Here is a 27,303-nt window from a genome sequence, read left to right on the forward strand (position 1 = left end):
GCAGTTCCTGTGGAGCGAGGCCTTCACTTACACATGGCAATCACAGGAGGGAAAGTTACTTTGCTGTCTAAATGTATGCACTTGAGGTAGGATACAGATGAGGTAACACTGGCTGAGATCAATAACAAAACAAAACACTATGGATTAGTGTTGGTCAGTGGCAGTATTAGCATTGGTTTATCTATACCTCTATTACACACATAGGGCACAGCTACACCCCAAACCAAGTGCAGTGCAGAGAGCTCTGAACAAGTAGCTGTTACCAGAAGGCCAAAACCAGAAGCCAAGTAGCAGCATTAGCAAGGTGCTGGGCCTGGAATCATTAAGCCCTGCTGACTGCAGCTGATTTTAACCAAACCAGTGCAAGGGGACATGGCACCAAATTCTACCCTGACTCCATGTTTCAAGCCACTGTAAGTTAGTCTGGTTTGCAAGGTGGATGGCACTGATGGATCACCTCCTAACTTCTCCAAGCCAGACTACCTGGCAGCACTGCAGTGGTTACCATGCTTCCCCGGATGTGAGAACTGTTCCTGCCAAAGGCTTCCCTGCACCAAGACCATGCTGAGAATTAATGTTTGCTAGACTTTATTATTACAACAGCTCATGTCTTCAGGGCACAGCACTGGATTATTACTGCTGGTATGGTCTTCCTCCCATTTAGGATCACTGGACCAAAGATGCCCTTGTAATATCTGCCACAGAATCTGCCCTGCAACAGTCCTCAGCACAGCAAAATGGGGAAGCAGTCCCTTTGCAGTTTGGAAAATGTCCAAGAGGCAAACATGTAGGGAGCCCTGGGGACTATGAGGTGTTGCGGTGGCAAAATGCAAGCAGAATGAAGTTTTAGCTGAGAGATACTGCTAAAGGCAAGGAAGCAGCAAAGAGGTTCAGAAAGCACTTTCTGGAGACCGGTTAGCAGGACAAAGAGGATGGACAAATGGATCAAAGTGGTGAAAAGTTCACCAGCTCTAGTTTTGAATCTGAACTCTGTTCCTAAATTCTATCCGTGTGGCAATCATGCACACTGACCACAAGGCATCAGGAGACTCTATAATCCAGGTGGCAACCTGATCAAGCCATTGCCTAAAGGGGAGGTAGTCCCTGGATGCTTCAATACCTCTTCATCTGGGATGAAAAAGAAAGCAGAACTGTTTCTTTTACAGCCAGGCTACCACTGAGCCACATTTCCAAGCAAAAGTAGTGATGTTGAATAGATTCCTTGAACACCTCACTAGCTGTTCCATATGCTACCATGACAGCAAATCAAAGTGAAAATATAAACTATAGTTGCCTTTCGTGCAACTATCACCCTCTGTCTTGCTACAGAAAAAGAAACAAGCACTAGCATTTCTATTTGGGGGAAAAATACAACAAAGTGAAAGGAACCAAACGAACAGCTACAGGCAAACTTTGCCGTACATTCTTCAAGTCTTTTGGGTCTTAGAAAATACCTTACACAAAGCAGAACAACAATTTGTGAATTCCTGCATTTTCTTTCAATTTGTCCTAAAATACTATCAATCACACCTCGGCAGACACACACACTGCTACAGCTCCACCTTACCACAGTGATCAACTCCATGCTGAGGCAACAGAGGTGATCAAATGTTTTGCTTTTGCAGTGCTTTGGAAAATCCTGTAGGTCTACCAGGAAAAGAAAATTCCAAGCTCGAGGTCCCTCAAACCATAAGCAAGCAGTAGAAACGGCTCACTCTAAGCTGTTCACAGCAAATGCTGCAGCAACATTTTCAGGGCTGCAGAACAGAAGTTTGGGCTGAGCAACTGAACCGCACTATGGTCCAGAGTCCAGCTTGTTTGGTTAACACACAGGTCAGGCCAGCTGAGAGATGTGCTTTCTGTCTCATGCCCTTTAACTCAATGATATTCTGGGAACACTAAGCCTCAGGAAAAAAAGCAGAAATTATTCAGTTTAAGAGTGTGATGGCCAGTCTTTGCTGGCCCATTGGCAGTCGTACTGAGCCAGTAACTGATACAAACTGCTGCTGCTTATAACATGCTTTCTCTACTTTCTAACCTAGGCAGTATCATCACAGCAACCTCCAAGAGTCAACAAGGCTGTGGCTGACAATAGGGGGCTGGGACAACAGTTGAGTGGGAGCGGAAAGGAGGACGGGCTACATTTGGTGCAAGCCTATTGACATGTCTTCTCCTTGTGGGCTGATCACACAACAAAAATACACATATAAATTGGTTTGATTCATATCCAGGACTCAAGAGCAGAAAGGTTAAAGTTAATATTTGCTCTGGACCACAGCTGCACCCTGTTACTGATACAGAACACATTTACAGGGTAAATTTAAGTAGTTCTTTTTTACAACACTAAGTTCAGGAGAAGGATCATCTGTAAAGGGGTCAGCCAGGGACAGAGTATTTTTCATGAAGCAGTTATGGAAAATAACTGCAGCTTGGGAGGAAGAAAGCCTCCAGAAGCGTGAAACTATATTCCAGTTCCTACTGCCTTTCCTGCTTCGGTCCCAAGGCACACCATGCAGGCTGGCAGTCCTTCCCCTTTCCACCATTAAATAAGCCTCCAGGTAAGCAGACACAACAGTGCAACAGAGCAGCACACTGTCAGAATTGATTCCTCCCAGCCTTCAAGCTGACTTCTTGACTTTGCTTTATTCAGTTAATGCCTATGACTATTACAGCACAGTTACTACATGTATTCTCTTTTGATCTAAACTTCTCTACATAATGGTGAATTTAGGCTACGTAATGGGAGAAGAAAAAAAGAACAACAGTAAATAATTTTTTTCTTACAGAAGACTGTTTGCAGGAGAAAATAGCTGGTAAATTGCTGCTATTTTGCTGTTTTGTTTGAATAATTTTCTGTAGGAGAATTTTAAATGCCTTGTGCATCAGGAAGGGGCAGCTGCTCCTTCTTCCAGATGGGTATTATGGTACGAGGCATTGATGTAATTTGGAAGATGGACTATTGACTGTTGTGAAATGATGCTGAAAATGATGCAATCAATTTAATTCTCTAATGGCCTAAGGAAAGGAGGGGAAACTTTCTGGGCATTGTTTGACCTGCCTTATGAGAGGCTGAAAATCCTGTTCTGAGTAATCAGAAGATGGATCTCATTTTATACAACTTTTTTCATTCAGTAGCTGAATGAGGAAGAACTGAATCTCAATTTATAATTCTAGTTCCTTCCACTATTACTCAAAATGAATGAAGATGACAATTTCCATTCTAAAACTCAAAAAGCTTCAAGCCTTTAGATGACCTTCAAGAGAACTGCAGGATAGTCTAACTACAGTCATCAAAACTTTGTTGGTTCAGCTGGATCTTGCAGAATTGTGCTGGTTTAGCAAATAATTTGTGGCAATTAATTAGTTTGAACTTTTTAAAAAATAAAAAAATAAAACCAGAGATGACTATATCATAGAATGAAGGGAGACTCTGGTTCAGTTCCCTGTTCTGGCCAAGTCAGGATTATCTGGGATAAGAAATTACCTAAGCACATGAACTCCTATGTGCCAGTCAGAGCACATGGATCTTGGCGTCCCACACAAAACTGGACTTTCATCCTGGAAATTAAGTGACAGCAATTCCACATTCATATAAAAATAGAGTTCACATTGCTCCACAGCAGAATTAATGTGTTCCAAATCCTGAAAAACTGCTGAAATTGGAGTTGCTGCCCTTTCAGCAATAAAATACTGACATCAAAAGAGAGGGAAATTGTCACTTCCTCTTGATCAATACACAATACAGGGTGCTTCAGAGAGTGTGTGTACTAGAGAAACAATCACTTCTGTTGCATCATTCTGTTCAGCAGAAGCTGAAGATCATGTTCCTCCTTTTTTTTTTAAAAAAAAAAGTAATTTTTTAAACAGGGAAGCTATGAAAAGAGTTTTCTAACACCTGGTGAATTGAGGTTCCAGGGACACATTCAATATAGGTATCAAAATAGCTATCATCTAAACAAACCAGCACTAAGTTCAGAGTGTTGTCTGATGCTCTACATCTGAAGAGCTCCTGTGCAGCTGCAACAGGAGCTCCTGAACGAAACCCTGGGCACTATGACTGGATGGCCATTTACTGTATCATGAATTATCCCTTTGTGACAGTCTTTGGACCTTAGACACATTAACATGAGCTGCTCTCAATCACAGCCATGTTCAGGGAGCAATTCTAATCCAGATTTGTTTGCCTGCATTAGCTTGGTGCTGTCTACAAAGGACAGGTTGGCTATAAAGTTTTGGGACTAGGATTCATGAATTCTGTTTTTAACTCTCAGCTCCACTACATGTTTCCTGAGCAGGTCAATTAATTTCAATAGCACTTGCACCTACTCCAAACATACACTAACTGCTTAAACTGTAAGTTACCCAAGAGCAGGACCACCTAAATACTGAGTAACCTGTAACAGCTGGTAGAGAGTAGAGAACAACTCACAGCTGGACTCCAGTGCAATTCTGCATTACAAACATGAAGATACCAAGCAAGCTGCTCCCAGTCTGCACACTCTGGGCATTTCTCCCACTGTTTCACTAGCAGTCACAGGCTGAACATGCAATGAGATGCTCTGAACTAAAAGTCAAGCTTGAAGCTTCAGAAACCTGATTTTTGCATGAGGACATGCAGGGGAAGCATCCTGGACCTGATGCAACCTTGCTAGTTTAGCCTGCCTCCCCTGTATCCATCACATTCTCCCTCTATAATGAGCCTTCAGGATAAACAGTGCCTCAACATTTTTGATTAAATGCTTTTCAAGCTCTTAAAAGTCCCTAGCAAGCAAGTTAGTTTGGTCTGTGATACTGCATTATACAACAAGTATGATTGATTCAAACAAACCTTTTCCCCTTCCATTCCACAGCTATTTCCACTAGTATTTTGATTCTGGCAAGAAGTATGACATTATTGATTTACTCTGCAAAGCCTGGTCTGGAGCCTCATCTGCAAAGGCATTATTCTTTATTGCTTCAATAATTTCACTGAGTGCAGAGAACTCCATTGTATTTATTTTACTTAGCATTTAGTGATTCTTTAAATTTTTTATGTGCTCTGAAGCTGAGCATCAGCCATTAGCAGAAATGCACTGGAAGGTAACCAGAAATTCAGATTTCTCCATAGACATGGGACTACTACTCTTGCTGATTCAAAGTACCCCACAGACGTTTTGCTTGGTCTGGGACACTGACAGCAGACTGCATTTATGCAAGATTTGAAGTGATTATGAGGAACAGGCAAGGAAGGGAAATTTATTCTGAACTCAGGACAACATCAACTTCCATGCTCACATAGCTCCTGGTCAGCAGAAGCAAAAGCAGCATTTGATGCCTGTGGCAGGCCCACAGCAGATCCTAGCAATGGGCTTCAAAGCACCTCTATTTTACCTCTTTTCCTTCCAAAGTCCTCTGTTTATGGTGTTGGATGTACAGTAAATTCCAGGCCGCTGAAAGATCCAGGGGTGCCTTGAGTGTATGTTTCTGGCAGATTTCCTACTGTGGATCTGCCCATGAAGCCTGTGAACATGTGGGGACTCTGAGTACAGACTCTGCATTTTGACACAATATGGAATTTGGTTGTCTGCTGTCCCCTTTGATCTCCACATCAAGGCAGAAGTCAAGACTGCAGCTAATGCAGTGATAATGAAGGGTGCCAAAAGGGTGCCACTTGTTTCCTCACACAGAGCTTAGGGTAACCCTTTATAAACCCTACATGACTGGAGTATCTTCTGCTTTTTGAGAGGTGAACTGTAAACCCAATGGGACTGGAAAATGGGTGCTGGGAAAAGGGGCATCTATAAAGCCAGGCTAAGAGGTATTCATCCTAAGAGCCACTTCCACATGGAGGAGATAACGGACTGACATTGGGCTCAGACACATGCTGGAGGCTTGAAGTAAAGACAGTACTGTATCCTACTCAAATAAAGGGAAGCCCAAGAACACATAAGTACGGCATGGTGTGACTTGAAGGAGCTTTGGTCCAGCGGTTTTGTAACAGGCCAAGATTTACCAGGAGAACCACTGATCACTCCATATTTTCATTATTGCTATTTCTTTGTGTATCTGCTACATGATTTAACCCAGCTTGCAGGCTCAGGACCAAAACTATTACACTAACACAGAACACCTCCCACTCTGATTAGAGATTTGAATGAGCTGTGATCTTCACATTAAGTAACATTTTAAAGTTTCCAGGATACTGCAACAGATGGAGTTATTTAGCAGCCTGAAAAGGTCACATCTATTCTGCCTCACACCAGTGTTTACAGAGCACAGTTGGCATCAAAAGCAATAGGTCATGTATTTTCATGCTATAAATTTTGGGGGCACAGACATTAGAAAAAGGAATGTGTTTGCAAAATAACAAAACTGTGAATGGAGCAAGCGGACAGCAAATGCACCCTCTGTCATGTAACAGTGCCCATTCACTGGCCCTAAGAGGAATACTGAACATTTTCCACAGCTGAGGAATCAGACTCAAGACTTGAATACTGAGCGGAGAGCGAATCCCTAAACTAAGATTTAATTATACACAACATGTGCCCAGAAGCCATTCTGCATCTCAACCTTTGCTTTACAGCCAAAGAAATTAGCAGGTTTGTGTGAGGTGCCAGGCAAGTTCATAAAACTGAAACCCCAAAGCTTCTCTTTGTCAAGCTGCCAACTTGTCTGGTTTGGGTAGCAAAGGGTGTTTAAAAACACACACACACAAAAAAAAAGAGGACAAGAAGACAGTGTTATACCCCAAGATATTGCACTGTGATGCTTTAAAGATCTATGGTCTTACAGCAGATTGTGTGGTAATTTTCCCATGCAGAAGATAAATATCTTTAGAGGTTATGTTTAGAGGAAGGAGAACACTATAGAATGTGCAATGCTGCATGCATATACTGAAACTCAATATATAAAACCTTTTCACATACTTTCTCTCCCTCTGAGCATCTGGATGATCTGATGCAAAACAGCTGACTCATTCCCACCACCACTACCCTGCACTGTATTTCCACACAGGGTAGAGGTAGAACATCATCCCAGCGACAAACCTGACTCACTTCAAGAAGTGCTTCACGATCCACCTCCTTCCCTACTTCAAAAGCAGGAGATCTGTTTTTAGAGCAATGGAAATTCCATCCCAAATCATCAAATAAGCAACTCTCCCATGAAGGCACACAGACCTGATCCTGCCTGAACGCACAGAGCCTGGATTGCCAGTGTAACTATGGTCCTACAGCACAGCTCCGGCGCATCACTCACAGCAAGCACATACACAGGCTGTTGAAAGGTTCAGAGTAAAGCCAGATTAAAACACTAAGTTCTGGTTTTGTGTAAGTGAAAACTGGGTTAGCTCCACTGAAATCAGCAGAACACTAGTGAAGAATTAGGCTCAAAATTAAGTTTGTCATGTTTTTAAAGACTGTCCCAATGGTTTTAAACCTATTTCTTTGACTCTGCATGTATTGACCTTATTTAAGAGACTTTTCAGTAGTTCTATTCTGCACATCTGTTCAATGCAACAACAGGGCAATTACAAGAGCAATCTCCAAAGATACTTGTAGTATTTAGGACTGACAGATTCTCGCAGGTGACAGCTGTTCTGCCACACTGCCGAGTCCACAGCAATCTTTGTTTCCCACGCAGAACAGCTCCAGGAAAACAGTACACAAGCTACAAGTCACTGTAGTGAAGTGGAGACTTTGTCAATGGGTAAAACATCCCACAGTCCTGCCAGGGCACAGAGGAGGCTCACCTCACTTCCAGCACTGCAAGCTCTGTGGCACTGTCCTGATCACATGCCAGCAGCCCATGCTTTCTGGACATAGAAAGCATGCCCTTTCTTCCAGACACATTTACCACATACAGCATCTTTCCAGACACCACTGGGAGAAATAGAGAGCAGAGGGGTAAAGCGAGAGGACATTATTTTTGTCTTGTTTCTAATGTTATGGATTTAGCCTAAGCCTTTACTTAAAGGGGCACACTCCTGCTGATTTGAGGAAAATTGGAGACAGTTTAAATACTGTTTTTATTTTTTCTTTAAATTAACACCCACATTTCTTTTCCATTATTTAATGCAAACCTTGCTGATAACAGCTGGATGCTAACTGCCATCCTGCAGGTCATCAGCCAGCACTGAAATAAGTGAAAAACATTGCTTGCACAACTGCAGTAGCTGGCACTGATAAGACCACACCAACAAATTGGGATGTGCTCTGGATCACAGCTGCTCTTCAATGTTCCATTAATGTCTGCACTGCTTTAAACCCTCTCTCTTCTGATTTTAATCCTTAGGACAGTCAATGTCATTATGATAAGTGATTTCCCTGTCTCCAACCCTGCTTGTACTGTACTGAATTATGAACTTTAAGAAACATCTTTCCAACTGACTCATCAAACCCTTCTTTGCTGAGGGAGCTCAGGCTTTTAATTTTGTATCAGAAACAGGTGAAGTCCTGAGCCTGTTGTGAATAAACTAAGTTTACTGAAATTTTCTAAGTGGCTCTTCTCTAAGAAGTCACTAAAGCAAATAAATTTCTCTGTTACGTAAAGAGGTATACTTCCTATGAAATACTAATCATTTCCTGCTTTCATTATTCCAGTATCAAAAGTATGCTGTAAGTAAGCTTTCTGATCTAACAGACCAGTCTGAAGGTCTACATGAAGCTCAGATATAATGCTCCCATATCCAATGTAATATTTACCACTACTTGCAAGTGTTATTCACAGGTTATTTGACTTTGGATTTGTGAGTCAAAGGGATGTATCTGCTTGTTGCTTGCAATGTCCAACCCCTGTGAAAAGACTGGAATATACAGAGTGAAGTTAGGTGGTTACTTTGCTCCCTCTTTGCTGTTATTTTCCTAATGGCATTTCCCCCCATCCTAAACAGTACCAGCTGTAGGCAGCAACCTGTCAAACTCATTTCTAGAGGCCTCAGAACTGCTGGTTACAGACAGTCAACTTCATTTGTTGACTGCTAAGTCCTGTAAAAAAAGAACAGATCCACAGCTACAGCAGCATCTCTTCAAAATATGACTGCCAATACAGTGGCTTTAAAAGCTCTTGCCTCACTATTTTAAAAGGTCCAGAATATATACTTTAAATGCCCCAGAATATATATTTTTCTTGCTATATCAAACTGCTTTTAAAAAGGAAAAGAAAGTGAAATTAATTATTAGTGAGGAATTAGATAGGGGACCTATTCTACAAGGACACAGAAAATCACTGCACAACACTGGAGAACAGCCACTCTCCTCTCTCACACCAGCAAGTCAGTTGACTGAAACCATCATTTATTATTGCATTTGCATCATCTGAACTGAAGCAGTGTATTAATGTGCTTTTTCAAATAAGAAATGGTGGAGATCTGTTTAGCACTTTAATAAAAAGATGAGGCATGTGTTGACTTCTGAATTCAGTACGCAGGTAGCATTGAGTATTTCCCCTGCTCTGCAGCAGGAGGGCCTCCTCTCTGTCCCCTGCCAAATGTCTTCTCTGGAAGTTGCTCATTTCTCATAGAAGCTCATTACCTTTAATAAGACAGGAACAATGTTATTAGACTACAGTGAGCAGATTCATCACCCTCTTTGCTAGCCTGTGTTCCCCACAGCCTGTCCTCATTTGGCTGTTTTTCCCCCAGCAAAGGACAGCAAATCAAGTCCAGAAAGACAGCAGCCCTTGGATATTTGAGTTATTTTTTTGATGCTTAAATGACTATTTTCAAGGGGGCCAGCTTTCACAAGCTCAGTTCATTCCCACTACACTTGTGCTTTTATTCACAAGCATAGCACAAGCTCCTTTTGCATTTTATCTGACTTCATGTGTCATTTAGTTGGAAAGAGGTGCCAAGTGTTACATTTTCCATGGCTAAATATTTTATAAACTCTGTATTTCACCTAGCCAGGACACACTGACCAATCCAAAACAGAACCTCATTCTTCTGAAAGTCTCTGTTAAGAAAACGGGAAGAAAACAGGAGACCTCAAAACTACACTAATGTAGCACCAGTCACCGTGAGTGCAAAGTGCTTTGGAGGCTCTGACAGCCCTTTCGTTCTGACTTCAAAATTAAGGGCATCTGAGCCCTCAGTCAAAACTCTTCACAGTCACCTATTATAAACTGATCTTGGAGGAGTAGCAGCTAGGACACAGCTATGCTGGATGAAGAATCTGGCCCCAGGAATACAGTGAGATACCCCAGGATGTTTCCTGTATTAATCTCCTTCAGTAAATTTGCCTCATGGTTTGAGGCAATTGAGACATTTTTTTAATCTGATGTCAAAACAGAAGAGATTAACATGTTTTCTGTCAACAGTTTCTGTGTTTACTGCATATCCAATTCCTTGCTAGATGTGGGTAGTGTTATACCCAAACTACCAATGTCTGACTCTGTCTGGATTTAGAAGGAACATAAATCTGGTGACCAATAGCAGATCCATTCTGCTTGAAAAATCTGATTTTATTTTCAGAGATTAGTGCTGATTCACAAAGTAACTGAATTTTAAAGAGCACATTTTCAGATGTTTCAATCTTACGAGTGTTTTTAAATTCAAGAGCTTCATCCGCACTGCAAAAACATTCAGAGAATAAATACAAAAAAGGGAATATGAATTAATCAGGGCTTGGTTCCTGACAGAAGCTGAGCATCTGCTGAGCACACAGATCAAGTTTCCACTGGGAAATAAATAAAAATCAAATTCTAAATTAAATAATTCTGTGTTACAAGCACTCAGAACCATTCAGGACTCAGCATTTGTGAACTAACATAAAGATAATACTAAAGATGTTCAGAGCTAACTGCTGTAAGCAGCTTTTTCACAGGAGTCTTAACATCAGTAAAGCATAAGCATTAAGGAGCCTGGGACTACACCACAGAAAGCAGGAGCTGCCTATTTGCAGTAACCTGCATCATGCCCAGTTTTGACAAAGGACTGGGGCTATTTTACAGTATTCCCTTCCATAAATAGGTCAAAGTATGATAATTACTATTAAATGCAGCTGGCTTTGTTACAGAATTCTTCCTGGTCAACACACAAATTAAATTTTTGAGATCAAGTTATCCCAAGTAACAATTCTCAGTGATTTAGCTCTGTGATTCATTAGACTCCTTCTATGTTGAGTATGAAATTTTTGCTGCTGCTTGAGACTTTCCTGTCATCTCTCCTCTTCACAGTTTATAACAACAAATCCCTTGCAAAGTCATCTCTGTGCTTTATGCTGTGTGTTAAGGACACCCTCCCACCTGGGCCACTCAAGTCATTAAGGGGAATCTGACAGTGCACATATTCTCTTCCCCTCTCTTGCCTCTACAGAAGTATCTTAACATGCCTTATAGAAGATGGTACTACAAACCCATGTATGAATGGGGCTGAGAAGATCATTTAAGAAAGCAGTCTCTCACTACAGGTGATTCATTGCTAATTAGACCTTTAGGGCAATATATTATTTTATACCTACATACTGCTTTAGGATGCCACTGTTGCCAACTGATCCTTTCACCTTCCCTGTTTTCTTTCAAGAGAAAATCTCTCAACTAAGCAGCAGCCTGTTGATAACCTTTTAGCATATTCCAAGATATGATCAGAAAATAAAACCAACAGGGAAATAAGCACCATTACTAATTCATAATTGAAAAGAATGACCAGCCTAAAACTAAATCTCTCACATGGCTCAGACAGTACAGGAGCATAATTAGTAGCAAAATGCAACATTATTACAGCATTAATGCAGAGCATTGTATGGGAATACCAAAATCCCTGGAATGATTTAAAAGCCAGCTGACTTGACTGTAAATCACCACTCAGTTACTGGGTCTGCATATATGAACTGTGCTGAAAACTGGAGAGTGGTAAAACTCCAACATCCCTTTCATCATCGCCTCTCCCCTTCCATCTCTCCCTCTTCCAAATATGAATTTTCATTAAGTTTCTGGCAAAATTCATGCCCTTTTCCATCTAAACGAACTATTCTCTTCTAGCCTGCACTAACTCTGGTATGAGAATTGCCTTCTTGCTTTTTCACTGCCTTTAATACTATACAAGACTGATCAATTATTTTAAAACAGACTAATTTACAACTAGAATACAACAAAGATGGTGCACACCATCTTGCCAAAAAGAGAGGCTAACAGTAAAGGTGATCAGTTAACACAGGCAGGGACAGACCCATGATTTAGAGTAATTTTTATTACCCTTCCTTCCTTAATCAACCATTACTATTGATTAAGATGTAAAATGGATCCAAGGGCGCCAATCTGGTCAGAAGTTGGATCAAGTCACTGTTTTGTGAAGGTTAGAAAAATCTCACCTGAGCCACAAATGAAGATAAAGTACCAAAATGTCAGCCAGGCTGGGATAGCCTGTTCTTTTCAGAATTAAGTAACTGCAGGCTTCAATGAATTTTTAAGTGACTAAATTGGGCCCACTTCGATACAGTTCTGCCTTTCTAGTCTGCACTGCTGTACTTAGCTGTTCCTCCTCCTACTTTGGAGGAGTTTTATGACCTTCTGGAAATAGCTATCTGCAAAGTTGGTGCTTGCAAAAAAGCACCTAAAATTCTCGAAGGTCATCTCTGAAAAAGTATGTAAAAGAGAAAAAGTCTTACACAACAAACCTCTTCCTACTCTATACCAAATTATTTCCATATCCTCTTTATCCTGCCTAAAGGAAAACTTCATTTCAGAGGGTCATTAGTTCTCAAGAGCAGGAAGGATGCTCTTGGACTTACACAGGAGTTGCAGACTTAACAAGCTAGTGATGGCATGTTAGACCTGGTGTCCATGATCATCTGTTAAAAGGAATCTGAGGCTGGCAGCAATGGAACAGTAATGACTGGAGCACTGCAGCCAGGTTTTGATTTCCATTGCTACCTGACATCTCCCCACTTGTCAAGATCAGCTTCTTTAGGTAAAAGAAAAAACTACTTTGTCCCACTAATTGACAAGCTCTGTGCTAGTCTTTTGCTCTCTGTACAGGATATTCCCTGCCTATCACAGCTAAAATTGTTTTATCATTTGTCTGTTTCAGGAGCATAATTAGCATGGGGCAGGGATCAAATTTTCTTTTATTGTGCAGATGAAGTATTTTCTCAACATGAGATAACTGGCTGTATTAGTTACCAAGATACAACACCCCGAGAGGTTACTAACTACAAGCCAAAGCAAAACATCACTTCTCAGAAGCCAGGTTTGCCAGAAGTGACATCTATTGCAACGGTTTGCACAGGCACTTGCAATCAGTGAATGATGTTCTGCACACATACAAGCTTATATGAAATCAGGACCTAAATAACTTCAGAAACACAGGCTGTAGCATCCCCTATACTACTGAGGTATCACACAATGCCGAACACATTTTAAGATGCTCTTATTTTCTACCAGCATTCTATGAAAATACATGCACTCTTCATAAAATGAGAGCACAGCAGAACCTTGGGTTTACTCAGAAGTTTAGTGGCATTGCAGTATATTCCCAAATCCATGATCCCACCACATCAAACATACCACACTTCAGATTGGCATTTAATATTTGTAGCCTCCAGGAATAACAAATGAAACTAATGAAGTTTAATAATTCAAGAGGCCCTGGCATGCCTGACTGCTACAGAAAGGCTCATTATCTTTCTCCTCTTCCAAAGCTCTTCCTCCCCCCAATTTTTTTTCCTGAAAACTTCATAAAATGTAAATACATCAAAGAAACATTTGGTTCATGTGTGTTGGCACAGAGTAACTTTCAATGACGATCTACTTCAGTCTTCAGTGGACTGTTTAAAAGCATGAGTATTTTTAGAAAATTATTGTTCTCTTCTTTCCCCACATTTCCCAGTCAGGGCTATTATCAAAACACAAGTATAAATTAATTATTTAAACCTGTACTAGTATCTTAAACTGACAGAAAAACAATTCAGCAGTTAAGAGAACATAAACTTGAAAAAGTTTTATCAGAAGCACTAGACTCAAGAGGGTAAGTACACATGTGTAGTTTGCCCTGGATGCAAGCTATTTAGTGTGAAGTGCTCCAGACTGGCAGGTACCAGGCAGGAAGCAACATGCAGCTGTTTCTACCTATGAAAGAATGTACATCCAAATTAAAAAATGTAATATTTCCAGCTTCACCTATTCATTTTCTTCCAAAATCTATTTTGAATCAACACTCTTGCCAAGGTGAAGAGTTAAAGAAAATACTCTTTAAGAGATGATTAATTTCCTTTACAGTACAGTGAAAAAATCGTTAGAGCTAGAGGTTGACTTAAATTACTTTGCTAACCAATAAAGAGAGCAGGTTTTTAATTAGGTCTCCCAAAGCTCATTCTTCCTTCATTATTTATAATTCTTCTTTTGCACAGTGTAATTACTACCACTAACGTAAGTATATCATAAAGAAACACCTACACACACACACACACATAGGTATACAGGTGAGAACATCATGTCATGTTTCCTCCTCCTGCACAGGCATTTTTACCTAACAGTAACTATGCAAAGAGACTTTGCACATGGAAACATCAGCTTTGCTCTTCTTCAGATCTCTCTTTTCCTGCGACATCTACAAGATACATTTAACAGACAGGCTGCTAGGGCACCCAGCGTAACCATTACCACAGCATTTCTTTCCATTGCCTATTGCCATTTGGCATTTATGCTTTGACTGGAAGCTCTTACAGGCAAGGCTGTTTTCTCTTGTACAGGGCCTTGCTCACTGGGCCCTGACCAGCAGTGACAGATTCTCAGCAGCATCATTAAAACCACAATTTTTTGTTTGTAAAATATGTATGTTTGCTTGATAAAATAACACTGAACGAGGCTGGCTCCCATTTTCATGTTTGAAATTACTAGAGATGGTAGGTTTCACATACATATAGTGTGGGATGTGCAAAGAGCTAGATAAAGGCTGTGAATTATTTACATATTTACTATTATTCATTTCAAATGAGTCGCCTTTGCTCACCAAGTCCCATGTCTGCTTATTTACTATGAGCATCAGGGAGACTGTATTAAGCCAACAAACATCAACCCAAGGAACATGTCAGACTTGCGTCTCACAGAGGACCAGATGTATGGCAGCACTGAGGAGCAAGCTGGGGGAAACAGTGCTGCGACATGCAAGAGAGGTACCTAAGCCAAGCAGCTCTTCTTGAATTTCAAGCTATCATTCTTTGCAGGTGGAGATGGCTACTGAATACAGGAAAGTAGAATATAAGCCTACACACCACTAAAACAAATTTACTTCCCATGCTAAAAGGCCTGTTTGCCAAGTATTCAAGTGTTGAACCACTGCTTATCAAAAACCTGCAAAGGCTCTGCACTTTCCACAGTATTTGTTTTTGTTAAGAGTTTTTTGGACAGACTTTGTTGTTTTATGCATTTCACCTCCCTGTAGTTCTGTTGTGCAGGTTTATTCCTTCTTCCTGTGCCCAGAGAGAGAGCATTTAAGGGCAGTAATTACATAGGCACAGCACATCCTCCTTCTATTGTATACTGTGCTTTTTCAAAGTTTAATAAGCCTCTTAAAAAAAAATGAGCATTCCTGTTCAGTTGCATCTGAGTGTAATGAAGTTGGGTTTATTTTTCTCTTTTTTTCCCCAAGAGTTGAATTAATTCACACTAGTACCCTGCCTATGCAGATATACTGCTGCCTCTATCTATGCACAGGGAATAAAAAACAACAGTTCACAGCATCATTCATTCATGCTGTAGCAGTCCTAAAAGCCTGACACTGAGCAAGCATTGCCTTTGTATCTAAACAGATCAAGCCTTTGTATCCAAACAGATCAAGCAGAGCATCTCCAGCTAGTGAGCTCACATTCTCACAAGAAAGTTTTTAGTTTGGGTTTTTAATCTTTGGTTTGGGGAAAAAGTTTACTAGGCTCAGGAATGACTTCCCTCCATGTACTCTGCATGCACAAATCAAAAAAAACTGATACCAGGCCATGGAAAAAAATAAATCGTGGGGGAAGAAGAAACAAAACCACATTTGCTTTTTGCCTTAAAGTACGTATAAAGAGGGAGTAGAAGGCAGGCAGGCTATCTGAGCAGCTTATAAACATATGGTACAACAGCTTCCCAGTGGGAACACATAGGTTCAGTTTTCTGCTCAGATACGCTGGCATGCAAGGTCCCTCCTGCAGGAAGGACACTGACAAGGGCCATTTCTTTGCAGCGTGGATGCAGAGGAGCAATTCAGGATTATCAGCCCCACAAAACAGGCATCTTCATAGCTACAGTGAAAAATATACCTAGAGGCTTTTCTGACACATACCCACCACAGATCCAGGGACCCACACAACATTCTTATGGCTCTGGCTATCTACACCTGAAGTAAAGGCCTCTGGGACCACAGGTACAGGCATCAATTAGTACGGACCGGTGCCTACATTGATGCAGAGGCCTCCCTTTTGTTCAGATCAGCATATTTAGATTAACTGGGGGTAAAACTGGACAACAGAGAGGTCAGACTGTGAGGTGGCCAGCAGCAGGACAGACACACTGTTTCCAGGAAATGCAGGGAATTGCTAGAGATCTTGACTCACTCAAGAGAGCTTTCTCCCCATGGGGTTTGTAAGATTTATCCTAATTCCCAAATGATTCTTGTTAACAATCTGGTTACTTGCCTTCTGTCAAAGTCTGATATAAGGTTTCACTGCCTGAAGTGGGTCAGATCTTTATGCAGAAGGTTTTATGTTTCTACAGGGAATTACTCAGCAGAAGTTTGGATTCTCAACAGAATTACAGTACACTCAGATTTTCCCCTCACTAATTCTGTAGCAGGAGCCCTGATCCTTATTTTGGCAGCCTGCCTCATCTGACTAGTAGCTCCTCACACATTTGAATTTTGCATTCCTAGAAATCTCATGTTTAAGTCTTCAAAATATGCCATCTCTTCAGAACGTATCTATTTATAAGACAGCAACAAGAGCCTTCTCTACTTAACCCTGATATGTTAGAGCATAAACTGCTACAGATACTTAACAATCAGACCTTGTAGGCACACTTCAAAAGAACAGTCAAAGAAACAGTTAATACAATTGTATGATGCACTGAGATACTTCCTAGCTTACTTTGCTCATGAAGAGCCCTGATACAGAGCTTGTGATGACCAGCAAATCTTTTCTTCCTGACTGAGCAGAGGTAACTAATACAGAAACCTGCACATGTACACACACAGCTTAAAGGAGGAAAGACCTACTTGCACTATTGAGATCCACAGACATCCAATGCACGGTATGTTCCTGCCTACGAGCGTTCAGTCATGTGCTTGCAGCTCCTGGCAATGCTTGTAATCACCCTTAGTTGATTTGCATGTCACATTTTAAGCACTAGAGATGAGCGCAGAAGTGGCCTCCAGGATGGAATCCTTTTGAAAACACTGTATATCATGGCAGTGGGGATAGATGAAGCAGTTCTCTGACAATACAACAGCAAGAAGAAAGTTCCCTCCAGTAGTTCTACTGCTTCTATTCCATAGATCAAGTACCAATTTGAACAATAACTTCACTTAATCCAATACAGTTGCACTGGGAGGAAGAATTATGCTACCGTGTCTATAAAAAGGCCTGTTACCTGCTTGTTGCAAAACCAGGTGCCTTTTAAAAATATATATTGCTGAATTCAGATTTGGCAAGAGTAAAATTGATATTCTCATCCAGCCACCATCAATGGGACAGATTCCAGTAGTGTTACTGATATGTTTTTGATAGTCTATTACTTCAGCAGGGCTATTGTTTGGAGCATGTACTGCTCAGTATAAGTAAGGTTATCCAAAACCTAAACCCTGTATTAGTTATTCACCTACTAAATTTTGTAAATGGCCATCCTTAAAACTGCCAAAAGTATACGCAAAAGTAAATATCTATGAAGAGTTATAAGTGTAATGCTGCCAAGCACTGGCATACAGGCTTCATTTCCTATTCAGGATTTAACATTTGTAATATCTGCTTAACTTTAAACACATGCTTAAGTCTCAACAAAATCAGTAAGCATCAAATGCCATACCTTGAATAGATGCTTCTGTCCAGCAAGTCCCTTGGATCAGAGCTCTAACATTTACCAAAACAAGTTAATTCTTATCGACTCACCAGAAAAAAAAAATAAAAATTAATCCCTTCAATACTTTTTCATGCAAATTTTAATTACTTTTTCAATGTCAAACCTTTAATTAGGCCATTGCTAGGAAGCAGGGTGCACAGGCCATTAGCAATGCAGTCACAGAACAAAACCCTATTAAGAAAATAACACTTTCACTTCAGTAGACTCAGAAATATTCCAATGCAGTTAATCTGACCCTCAATATTCTAAATAAAAACAAGCAGATACAGTAACAGCACTGAGTTCTGGATGCCCTCGATGACTGTTCATCAGAGCTGTAATTTCTACATTTATGCTACAGTAAAATTGTACAGAAATGCCAAAGAGAGAGTCTAAGATTACTGCAAAGAAGATAGAATATTATTTCATTTTTGCTATTGTTATGAAATTTCTGTCAGAAGAAGCACTTTCTTCATTTGCCTCCACTGCAAGGAAACAAACTTTTCTCCATTTTGACACTAGCAGAACCATGAACCTGCAGTACTGAAACACTGAACAAGCAGATGAACCACTTCAACAATCGCTTACTTGAATTACCAAGTTGATAGGCAATGAACTGGACTTTTCCAATGCACACAGTAGTTTGTAGTACCCAGAAATAACTCTAATCAGTATTATAAGCAGTGCTGTACTCTTGGGTATTGGGAAATGCTATCCTCTTACCTGTTTCTTCAGACACACTTGTGCTGTCTGCAGGGTTCAAGTTGACTGAAGAGAATTCAAGCAATAAACACCATCATAAGGGTATAGCAAAGCAAAAAAGATGGAAAGGAGAACAATGATTAAAAGAGGAAAAATATCATTACATTCAAGTTATAAAAGGCTGAACAGAAAACAGATTTTACAATAAGTGGAAAAGCAAGAAAGTTATAGCTAGAGATTAAAAAAGTGCAGTGCCTAGACCTTGACGATTCAGAGAGTTTACTTGAAAAGCCTGAATTGCAACAGAAGCTCCTCCATTTGTATCAGTAATGGAACAATAACCAAGCCTCTGGGCAAAATATGAGAGCAAGGCACATCAGAGCTGAAGTGCAAGACATGAAAATTTTGTGCTCAAATGTTTTTATTTGAGAAGGTTATTGTAAACAGTTTTATTTTAGGAACTGTCCTCTGAGAAGCTACTACACAGAAATGCACACAAAAGAAAGCAAGATGCTCCTCTCTATTTGAACTTCGCTTTAAGAGAAAAAATGATGTGTGCTATTTATAAAGAGTCAGAGAGCCAACAGCTCTTACAGCGTACTTTAAAAAATCCAAAATAAACAACTGATGCTCCTACAAAACTTATGAAGAGCTGCAGAGTCTCTCACTGTAAAGTTTTCAGTACAAGCCATGAGAGTTCATTTTGGCTTTACACTTTCAAAAATACAGATTAGTTCAATTCCAGTTTTAATACCCATGGTCAAACAAGTCTGTGAATCTCATGCACAAGAATTAACAGTCTCCATGCATCTTCTATCTCTTCAATCAGCAATAAAATGCACCTTAATTGTTTTGGATATTAATAATACTATTTAAAATGGCAGTGTCAAAATTATCAAGTGGCAGAAGTGCAGACGCTAGACAACAGGGTGCAGTGAATTTTCTGGGCAACGAGTATTGACAATTTTAGGAATATTAAATTCCACAAGCATCAGTGCTCTGCTGTGACTTTGAGGCTAGCTGGAGCAATGAACCAGCTCATGCTAAAGATGACAATACAGAACGTTAATCCAAGTTCATCTTAGCTGTTTATGCAACTCCAGTGCAGAAGTTGCTCATGCTCAGCTCTGATATCTGGGAATCATCCTGAACCTACAGCACTAACAGAAGATAAACTCTATTTATTTAACAACCATTTTAACTTCACAAAACGCATTTCTAGAGTCCCACTCCCCTCTGATTTCCACCTGAGAGCAACTCACCTAATGAGGTACTGGAATGGACAGTGTGAGCTAAGGCATAGGCCCAGGGACATGCTTGCTCTAACGTAGCAGCTGTATGTTTCTCCTCTTGCCTTCAACAGGTTATTTGACCATGCTGAAACGCACCACAGTAAAAACAGTGTTTGTAGATTTATCTTTCCCACCACAGTATTTAATAATTCTTTTTTCCTACCATAAAGGCCTGTAAAAATTTTCCACCAGCCACTTCCCCCTTCCCCTCAGATGCTTTAACTCAGCTTCTTGGTTTAGTCCAGGGAAGTCCAGAAAATAAATAAGGAGCTGAACAACATCACCCCCAAACATTAACATGCTGAAAAATCACATTAGACTAAGGAAAAGCTTCAGACTCCTTCCTTCTGAATGGGCACTGGAAGCAGTGGGCACAGGCCAGTGGGCACAATCCAGTTCACCCCACCAGCACTGCAGCTGCCACCACAGCCGCCATGCAGGGCTATGTGGTGGGGGAGAGCCACGATGGCAGGGCTGCCCCCCCCTCAAATATCCCATGGGCATCATGGTGAAAATCTCACTGCTGGCAGGAACCCTCTGCGGAGCACGTGCCAGAGGAAGCTTGCTAATGTGTTGCACAAACAGCACTCAAGCTTTTCCTCTCATGTGAGATAAACAGCCACAGGAAAACAACCTGCGCAGAATGCAACCTGAGGGGCAGCTCACGCTCACAGCACATGCCTTTTGTAAAGTACACAGCGGCACTGCTGATGCTCACAGGTGCGAGCACGGCTGCCCTACCTCCACCCCGCCAAGCCCTCAGCACAGCAGCTGGAGCAGGCTGCCCCCTCCACACGAGGCCTCAGCAGAAGCCCAGCTGCCCTCAAGTACCACAACCCCGCCGTGGCCACCACAAATCGCACTCCTCAGCCCGCGCCTTTCTGGCCACGTTCTCCCCGGCATGCCCCATGCCCAGAGGGGCCCCATCAGCCCACCCCACCCCTCTTCGCCGGCAGGGTCGGGTGCAGCAGCTGAGGTGATGTCGGCTGGGGTGATGGCCTTTGGCCGGGCGAGCCGCCATTCGGTGCCCGGCTGAGGCAGGTGGCAGGGAAGGGTCGCCTTTAGCCATTACCATCGATTGCAGGTCCTGTCTTCGCTCTGCGTTTTCTTCACATCCCCCTTTCAGTCCTTAATAGGCTCTGTTGTCCTCTTAAGACATTTCCCTTAGCCTGTTGGCACCCTTCTGGTTCTAAGAAACCCAGGAAAAGTAGCAAGCTGAAGGGAGTTAAAAGCAAGCAAAGAGCCCAGTCGTGCTGTCCTAAAGGCTAAATAAAGAAAAACAGCCTGACACATAGCAAAATATACTGATGCATAGCAATTTCCTCCTAACTCCAGAGTTCCGGCTACCTTCCTGTGTTCCTGACTTTAAACGAGTCCTCAAGCACCACTAGTGACGGCCCTGACCCTTACCTGTTATTGAACAAACAGCCCTCATCCCCAGACCAGACCAAAAAGTAAGCATAAACAGGTATATGTTGATCTAAACTGCAGGCCCCAATGTACTCATTATTTTCTCAACAAGGATAAGAAGATTCCAGTAGCTACAGCTTCCCTTGGAGAGGTCTCCTCTGTCTACTTACCTGCTGCTTACGGAATAGCACTCTGCAGAGGGTTTGCTGACCCCAAATATTAACCGAGATTTAATGACACCATCAAGCTAACCTTGCTGGTGTCCTGGGGGGATGATGGTGTTCTGCCCTTGACAGTTCTCCTCACAGAAACGTCTCAGTTGCTCTATAAGAGACAGCAATAAATTCAGTGACATACTCAGAATGTACAGATCCTGAACCAAGTGTAATTTCACTGACATGCATGAAGTTACACCAGAACTGATTCACCCCAGTAAGTTAAGACTTCTGCTGTCTGCATCCTCATTGCCCATGAAAAGCATGCGCACCGTCAGCCCACAAGGACAGAGTCATTGCTTGCTCAAACTCAAGCCCCAGAATGGGCTCCCATGGTCCCAAGCTCACCTGGTCCCTCGGGAGGTTGTAAATGCTGTGTTGAGGGGCTCACTGCACCACAATGGTATGTCCAGATAGGCTAGGCAAAGCCTCCATCCTGCCACAGGAAGGCAGCGAACACATTTCCACTGTTCCTGAATACAAGCTGTGAAAAAGTAGCCTCTGGATTGGATCTGGGGGCTCTCATGTCACATAAAGTAGGAATTAGTGACCCAAAGGACCCAAGTTGTTTTGGTGGGAACACTTCTGAAAATGACCGATTTTTTTATTTTTTTTTTTTTTAGGAGGAAGGAGACTGACTTTCCAAAAGCTCTTTTCTCGTTGGTGCTAAGGCAGTGTGCCCTTGGCTTCTTGTGATCATGGGACATTCAGCAGTAAGCACTCTCTGAGTTTCATTGATATTTTCAAGGGTAGGAGAGAACTTCACTCTGTTCGAGTACCACTCTGCCAAAGATTAAAAGCTTATGAGGGTGCCAATTATATAACCTGACTGAGATGCCTTGTCAGTGAAGAGCTTTGCAGGATGCATTCTGGCTTCACAGGATGGAAATTCAGCTTTTATTCAAGTAGTCTGATTTGGTGATTTTACTGTTTAATCCATGTAGCTGCTGTGATCAGTCAGAAGCAGTAACTGAAAGGGAAGCTGCTCAAATTAATTCTACCACGATTTTACTGTGTTGATGCTCCTGTATCTCTTGGGTAGCATGCCAGAAAGACCATTTCAAGACAAGACTTGATGCATGCTGCACTGGAGACAACATATGCTTACACTGTGTGACAGAGCCCAAAGCTGAGATGTTGGACAGGACCCAAGTAGGTTCCCACAGTGCAGTGGGCACTTCAGATCTGGCCTGGAAGTTGCATAGCCACATTCATGCTGAATTATATGCAGATCAGTAAAACCTGTCTCCTAGCTTATTACTGTAGGCCCTGTACCGAGTCATATACAACCATACTGTAAGCTGACTGTGTCAGTTTAAGAGACCATTTCTTCTCTTGCTGACCCGTGGATACATGGACTGTATTAGACTGCCTTAGGTTGCCAGGCCTTTGGGACAGGGACAGTCCTTTGCTTACAGGTCTGGGTGATACCTTCCATCTTGTGGTCTCACTCTTGAACAGTGAGTTGCAAAGTGCTCCTGCAGTAACAACAGCTCCTCCTTCTGTAGCAGGAGGACAGAGCAATAAAACTGCTGCTTTTATAGGAACAGAGAAAAACTATCAGCAAAATGTATCTGAAGGAAAACCAATGCTGAGCTTATTAGCCAAGTTGCATACAAGCTTAAAAATATATCACTCTAAACCTGGAAATTTATGTTCAAAGCCACAAATTCAGAGTTAATTTATTATACAGCAGATTTCCAGCTCCACTGAGCTTAATGGGATTTGTTATTCTGTTAAATGGGCTTTTCCCTCAGAGCACCTTGTTTCATTAGACCATTTAACAGAGCTTTTCGTGAATAAGGTGTGTAAACACAACACAGCCACACCAGCTGGCCCTTTGTTTTGCACACTGAAGTGCTAATTCCTCTTACTGGCTGTGAGTGCACATGTACTGCACTCCATGCATGAGCGTATGCATGTACTATGGTCATGGAGGCAAGGGAAGGTGGTGGGATTTCTCTTACCTGAAAGCCAAAGAGGAACTGCAGGGAATTTCACAGATCCCTGAGAGAAGGCTTTGACTTGCTAACGGTCTCCAGTATGTTTAGAGCTCAAATTTGGAACTACCTTCCTTGCACTAACAGAGTCAACAACAGGTTCTACAAGAGCCAGTTAGCACTTTGGGACTTGACAATGTATACAGAACTGTCTGTAATTAATAACACTTAGATCTGTAGCAGGACTATGTGGACCTGACAAAATCAAGGCCTCAAGACTCCCTCTGTTTCCTGTAAAGTGTCTAAAACGTAAGCGTCAACACAGAAAAAGAAAACACAACGAAGGCAAAAGATCAAGCTCCCATTTCCTGCGAGTGAAACCACAGCATGGAAGCAGCACATGACCCTGGCAACAAACCCAGGAGTGAACCCAAGCCCTGCTTTTTCATTCAGCACCTGAATAAAACTCCTGTTCTGATGGTCCCACCCCAGTGTGCCCAAATTACATGCTGGCCTTCTCAATGTCTGTCTCTCTGATGAGAAAAGAGATCCTTCTATTCCAGGGCTAATCAGAATGTTAATTTTCTATCTACTTCAATTTTTCAAAATGAGAGTTCTTTGCCATTCTGACCAGCAAGTTGACAGTAAATGCTATAACCCTTAGTCAAGCAATACATCCATTAAGGAAACATTTTGCACCTTTTTTGCTACAGTCTTATACTGCACAACTGACTGACCTCCACATCATTACAATCATTTAATTTTCAGATACAATATTATGATGTTTACCAAGGAAAACTTCAAAGCAATTTCAGCAGCTATTAGGCATTGTCAGTGAAACTCCATTTATGGTGAAGAACAGAATAAACCCCACAAAAATGTCAAGGAAAACAAGAAAGTCAATGTCTCAATTCCTGACAATAACAACAAATCTAGTGTGAAATGGCATGAGTTTTCCCCGGATATCCATTTTGTAACTTGTACAGAATAGACATCTTGTTGAAAATAAAATTAATGTACAGAGCAAGGACTGCACAAATTAATAAAAGCTGTGGCACTTGAAATGGTTTCTTTCTCTGTCGCTTTCATTTGTGTATGTATTCATGACTGTGTGTAAATCTAAATATATTCCCAAGCCTGAGGGCAATGTTGATTCAGAAAGGCAGAACACAAATTAAAGAGTCAATGAGCTGTTGAAATAAATGACAAAACTCTCTTGACTTCAGCAGAGACAGAATTTTGCCCCAGATGTTTGGGCCAAACTTAACAGCCAGAAGGCAGTAAATTTGATCTCTGAAATCCAGTGAATAGAAGGAGGAAAATGGTCTCCAGATTGTTCATCTGGTCTGTAAAAGTTTCCTGAAAATGTATCAGACAATGCTCAAACTTGCTTTCCTACCCCCACCTTGTCGTACATCTGGTGACACCTCTTTCTCCACTACCTCAGGGATGGTGCAAGCTCCTTAAGTAGATGTGTCAATCTAGAGTTAGGTGGAGTAATTGCAAAGCTTCATGTGACATAGGCCAGATCAGAATTTACCTTCAAGATGTGACAAATGACCCCATGCTTACTTTGTGTTAAGAGCATGCAGTGGGAGGACTAGTGCAGACGAGCTCATGTGGTATATACATCCATCCATGGCACCATGTATTGTGCTATATACACAAGGCTATACTGGTTACGACTACTCCATCCTTGAATTTTCTCATCTTCTCACACTTACCCTTACAGCTGCCATCCTGAGATACAGAGAGGAAGCATGGTCTCACATTTCCAGATGGAGGCACTGAAAAAAACGGAGACCATAATTCAACCTTTTTAATGTATTAAAACTGGTTTCAGAGCCTGTGTTAGAGAGAACATAAATGTCATGAAGTGTGCAATGAAGCCTGCCAAGATATCTGTTGATCTCCCTTGGTGGCCCACCAACGCCTGCATGACAATGGTGTCCTTGCAGTTTATTTCACTCTAGCTGCTCTGGACCATGCACTGAAGAGCAATCTGGACGTCACTGTCAGCTCCCTCAGAGACCAAGAACCCTGGACAATTTCACTGACGTTGCCTGCGCATGTTGTTAAAGGACTGTGGAAGATGTCCTCGGAGGTCTCAGGCACTGCCCTGACTCTCAGGTTTTGACCACCCCAAGCAACCTAACCACAGACTGACCAGGGAGGGAGGCTGTGAGGCTGCGCAGGAACAGCCATTCTCTTGAACCTGGCTATGGGTTCCTGAAGCAACCTGGAGGATGGGGACAGCATGGCATCAGCTCCTCAGAAACCCTAAATGCCCTTGCATTTCTGGATTTGCACCCACTGCCGGTGATCCAGTGGTCCCTGGGCAAGCTTGTCTACTGCACCCAGACCAAGGGGCTGGCTGACTGCATTGGGAAAATGAGGTGCAGCAGGACAGGCACTGGTTCCAGCAGGTTGCCTGATCCTACAAATGAACCTTCTTTTTATTGGCATGAGCACAGATCTTCTCTCTTCTTGTTATGGTGATACAAAGCAGCACTAATACCCAACAACTACCAGACAGGTAGAATTTAACACCATCATTATAATAACAACAGTCTTCAAGCAGAGTGGAAGTCACAGCAGAAGAAAGCACCAGCTTAAGGTGGAATGATGCATGCCTGGGACAACCCCTACTGCTCTCATTTTTGTGGTATTTATGTTTCATTACCTAGTAGTTCAGAGTGCCTCTGGGAGTAAATCCCTCCTGGATGAATCCCAAGGTCACTTCCACAGCTGCAGGTTGGAGAAATGCACTGAAGCCTGGCCAGCTGATAATCTTTTGCCTTGCTTATGCCAACTGAATCCTTTCTTTTCTTGGACAAACTTATCTGGGAGCTAGCTAGACTGCAGGCCTCTGTTAAATAATGATGATTATGTTCTTTTTGCTCAATGCTGACAAAGAATTATAGCTCCTCATTTAGAGCTCATTTCAAAACCATGAGATTCTGTAATTGAAAGTGGCTGAAGCTAATTTGATAACCCAGTTCTGAAGACAGCCGACTAACTACTTTCCCTTTGTCCTTTCAGCAGTAATGGCCTTGTCAGGAAAGTCTTCTGTGCTACTTTTAAGAGGGCAGTTATGATGGAGGTTGAAAACTATTGTTCCGTGACAGGCTGCAATTTCAACATTGCCTTCAAGTTCCCAGCAAGGCCAGGGGCATGGCAGGAGGTTCAAATGCCTTCCAGCCGCAACTGCTGTCTAAAATACCCAAGTGCTCACTCTCTTGAGGCTCTGGCTATTGCACTCACCAAGGTGCAGAGCTCTGACCAGGAGAGCATCTGACACTTCCCCAATTGATGAGGATATTTGTTGGATTCCCCCAGGACGGGACAGAGAAAGGTGTTTCTGTGCCCATATAATGCCTGGCAGCTGCCACACTCTATGTCACACTGGACAGAGTGGTCACACTGGACCACTGACTAAATCCCACATCAGGACACCCTGAAGGCTCCTCCTCACTTAGTGCTGCGATTAGCTGCTGTAGTGGGAGGCTACTGGTTAGATACAGCAAATCCCCTTCTTGTGCTTAAGCCGTGCATTAAATTTCTACAGCACAGACAGGAAGGAGAGGAGCTCTGTTTACCCCAGTGGACAGCCTAGAGCAGGGACACATGCCCACACACTGCTGACTTCACTGGCAAAATACCTTCAGTAAGGAACACATGCCAGCAGGATTCCCTGGCAATGCTTGCTGCCCTGAGAAAGGTCAAAGCAGCCTAAACAGGCAA

General features: G+C 42.0%; 1 long non-coding RNA gene across 1 annotated transcript in view; it reads right to left on the minus strand.

Moving 5' to 3' along the window:
- Nucleotides 1-22,131: 22,131 nt before the first annotated feature.
- The window catches only part of LOC134171616 (uncharacterized), a 55,378-nt gene continuing 50,206 nt past the window's right edge, over nt 22,132-27,303 (minus strand). Inside the window, exons 2-3 of the long non-coding RNA XR_009967689.1 lie at nt 25,284-25,346; nt 22,132-22,589 (exon numbers count right to left, since the gene is read on the minus strand). This is a non-coding gene — a long non-coding RNA (uncharacterized LOC134171616). The remainder of the gene's footprint in view (nt 22,590-25,283; nt 25,347-27,303) is intronic.

The sequence above is a fragment of the Pezoporus occidentalis genome, unplaced genomic scaffold (genome assembly GCF_034315485.1).
Source record: "Pezoporus occidentalis ecotype Australia unplaced genomic scaffold, CSIRO_AGI_Poc_V1 ctg113, whole genome shotgun sequence".
In the NCBI taxonomy this organism is placed as follows: Eukaryota; Metazoa; Chordata; class Aves; order Psittaciformes; family Psittacidae; genus Pezoporus; species Pezoporus occidentalis.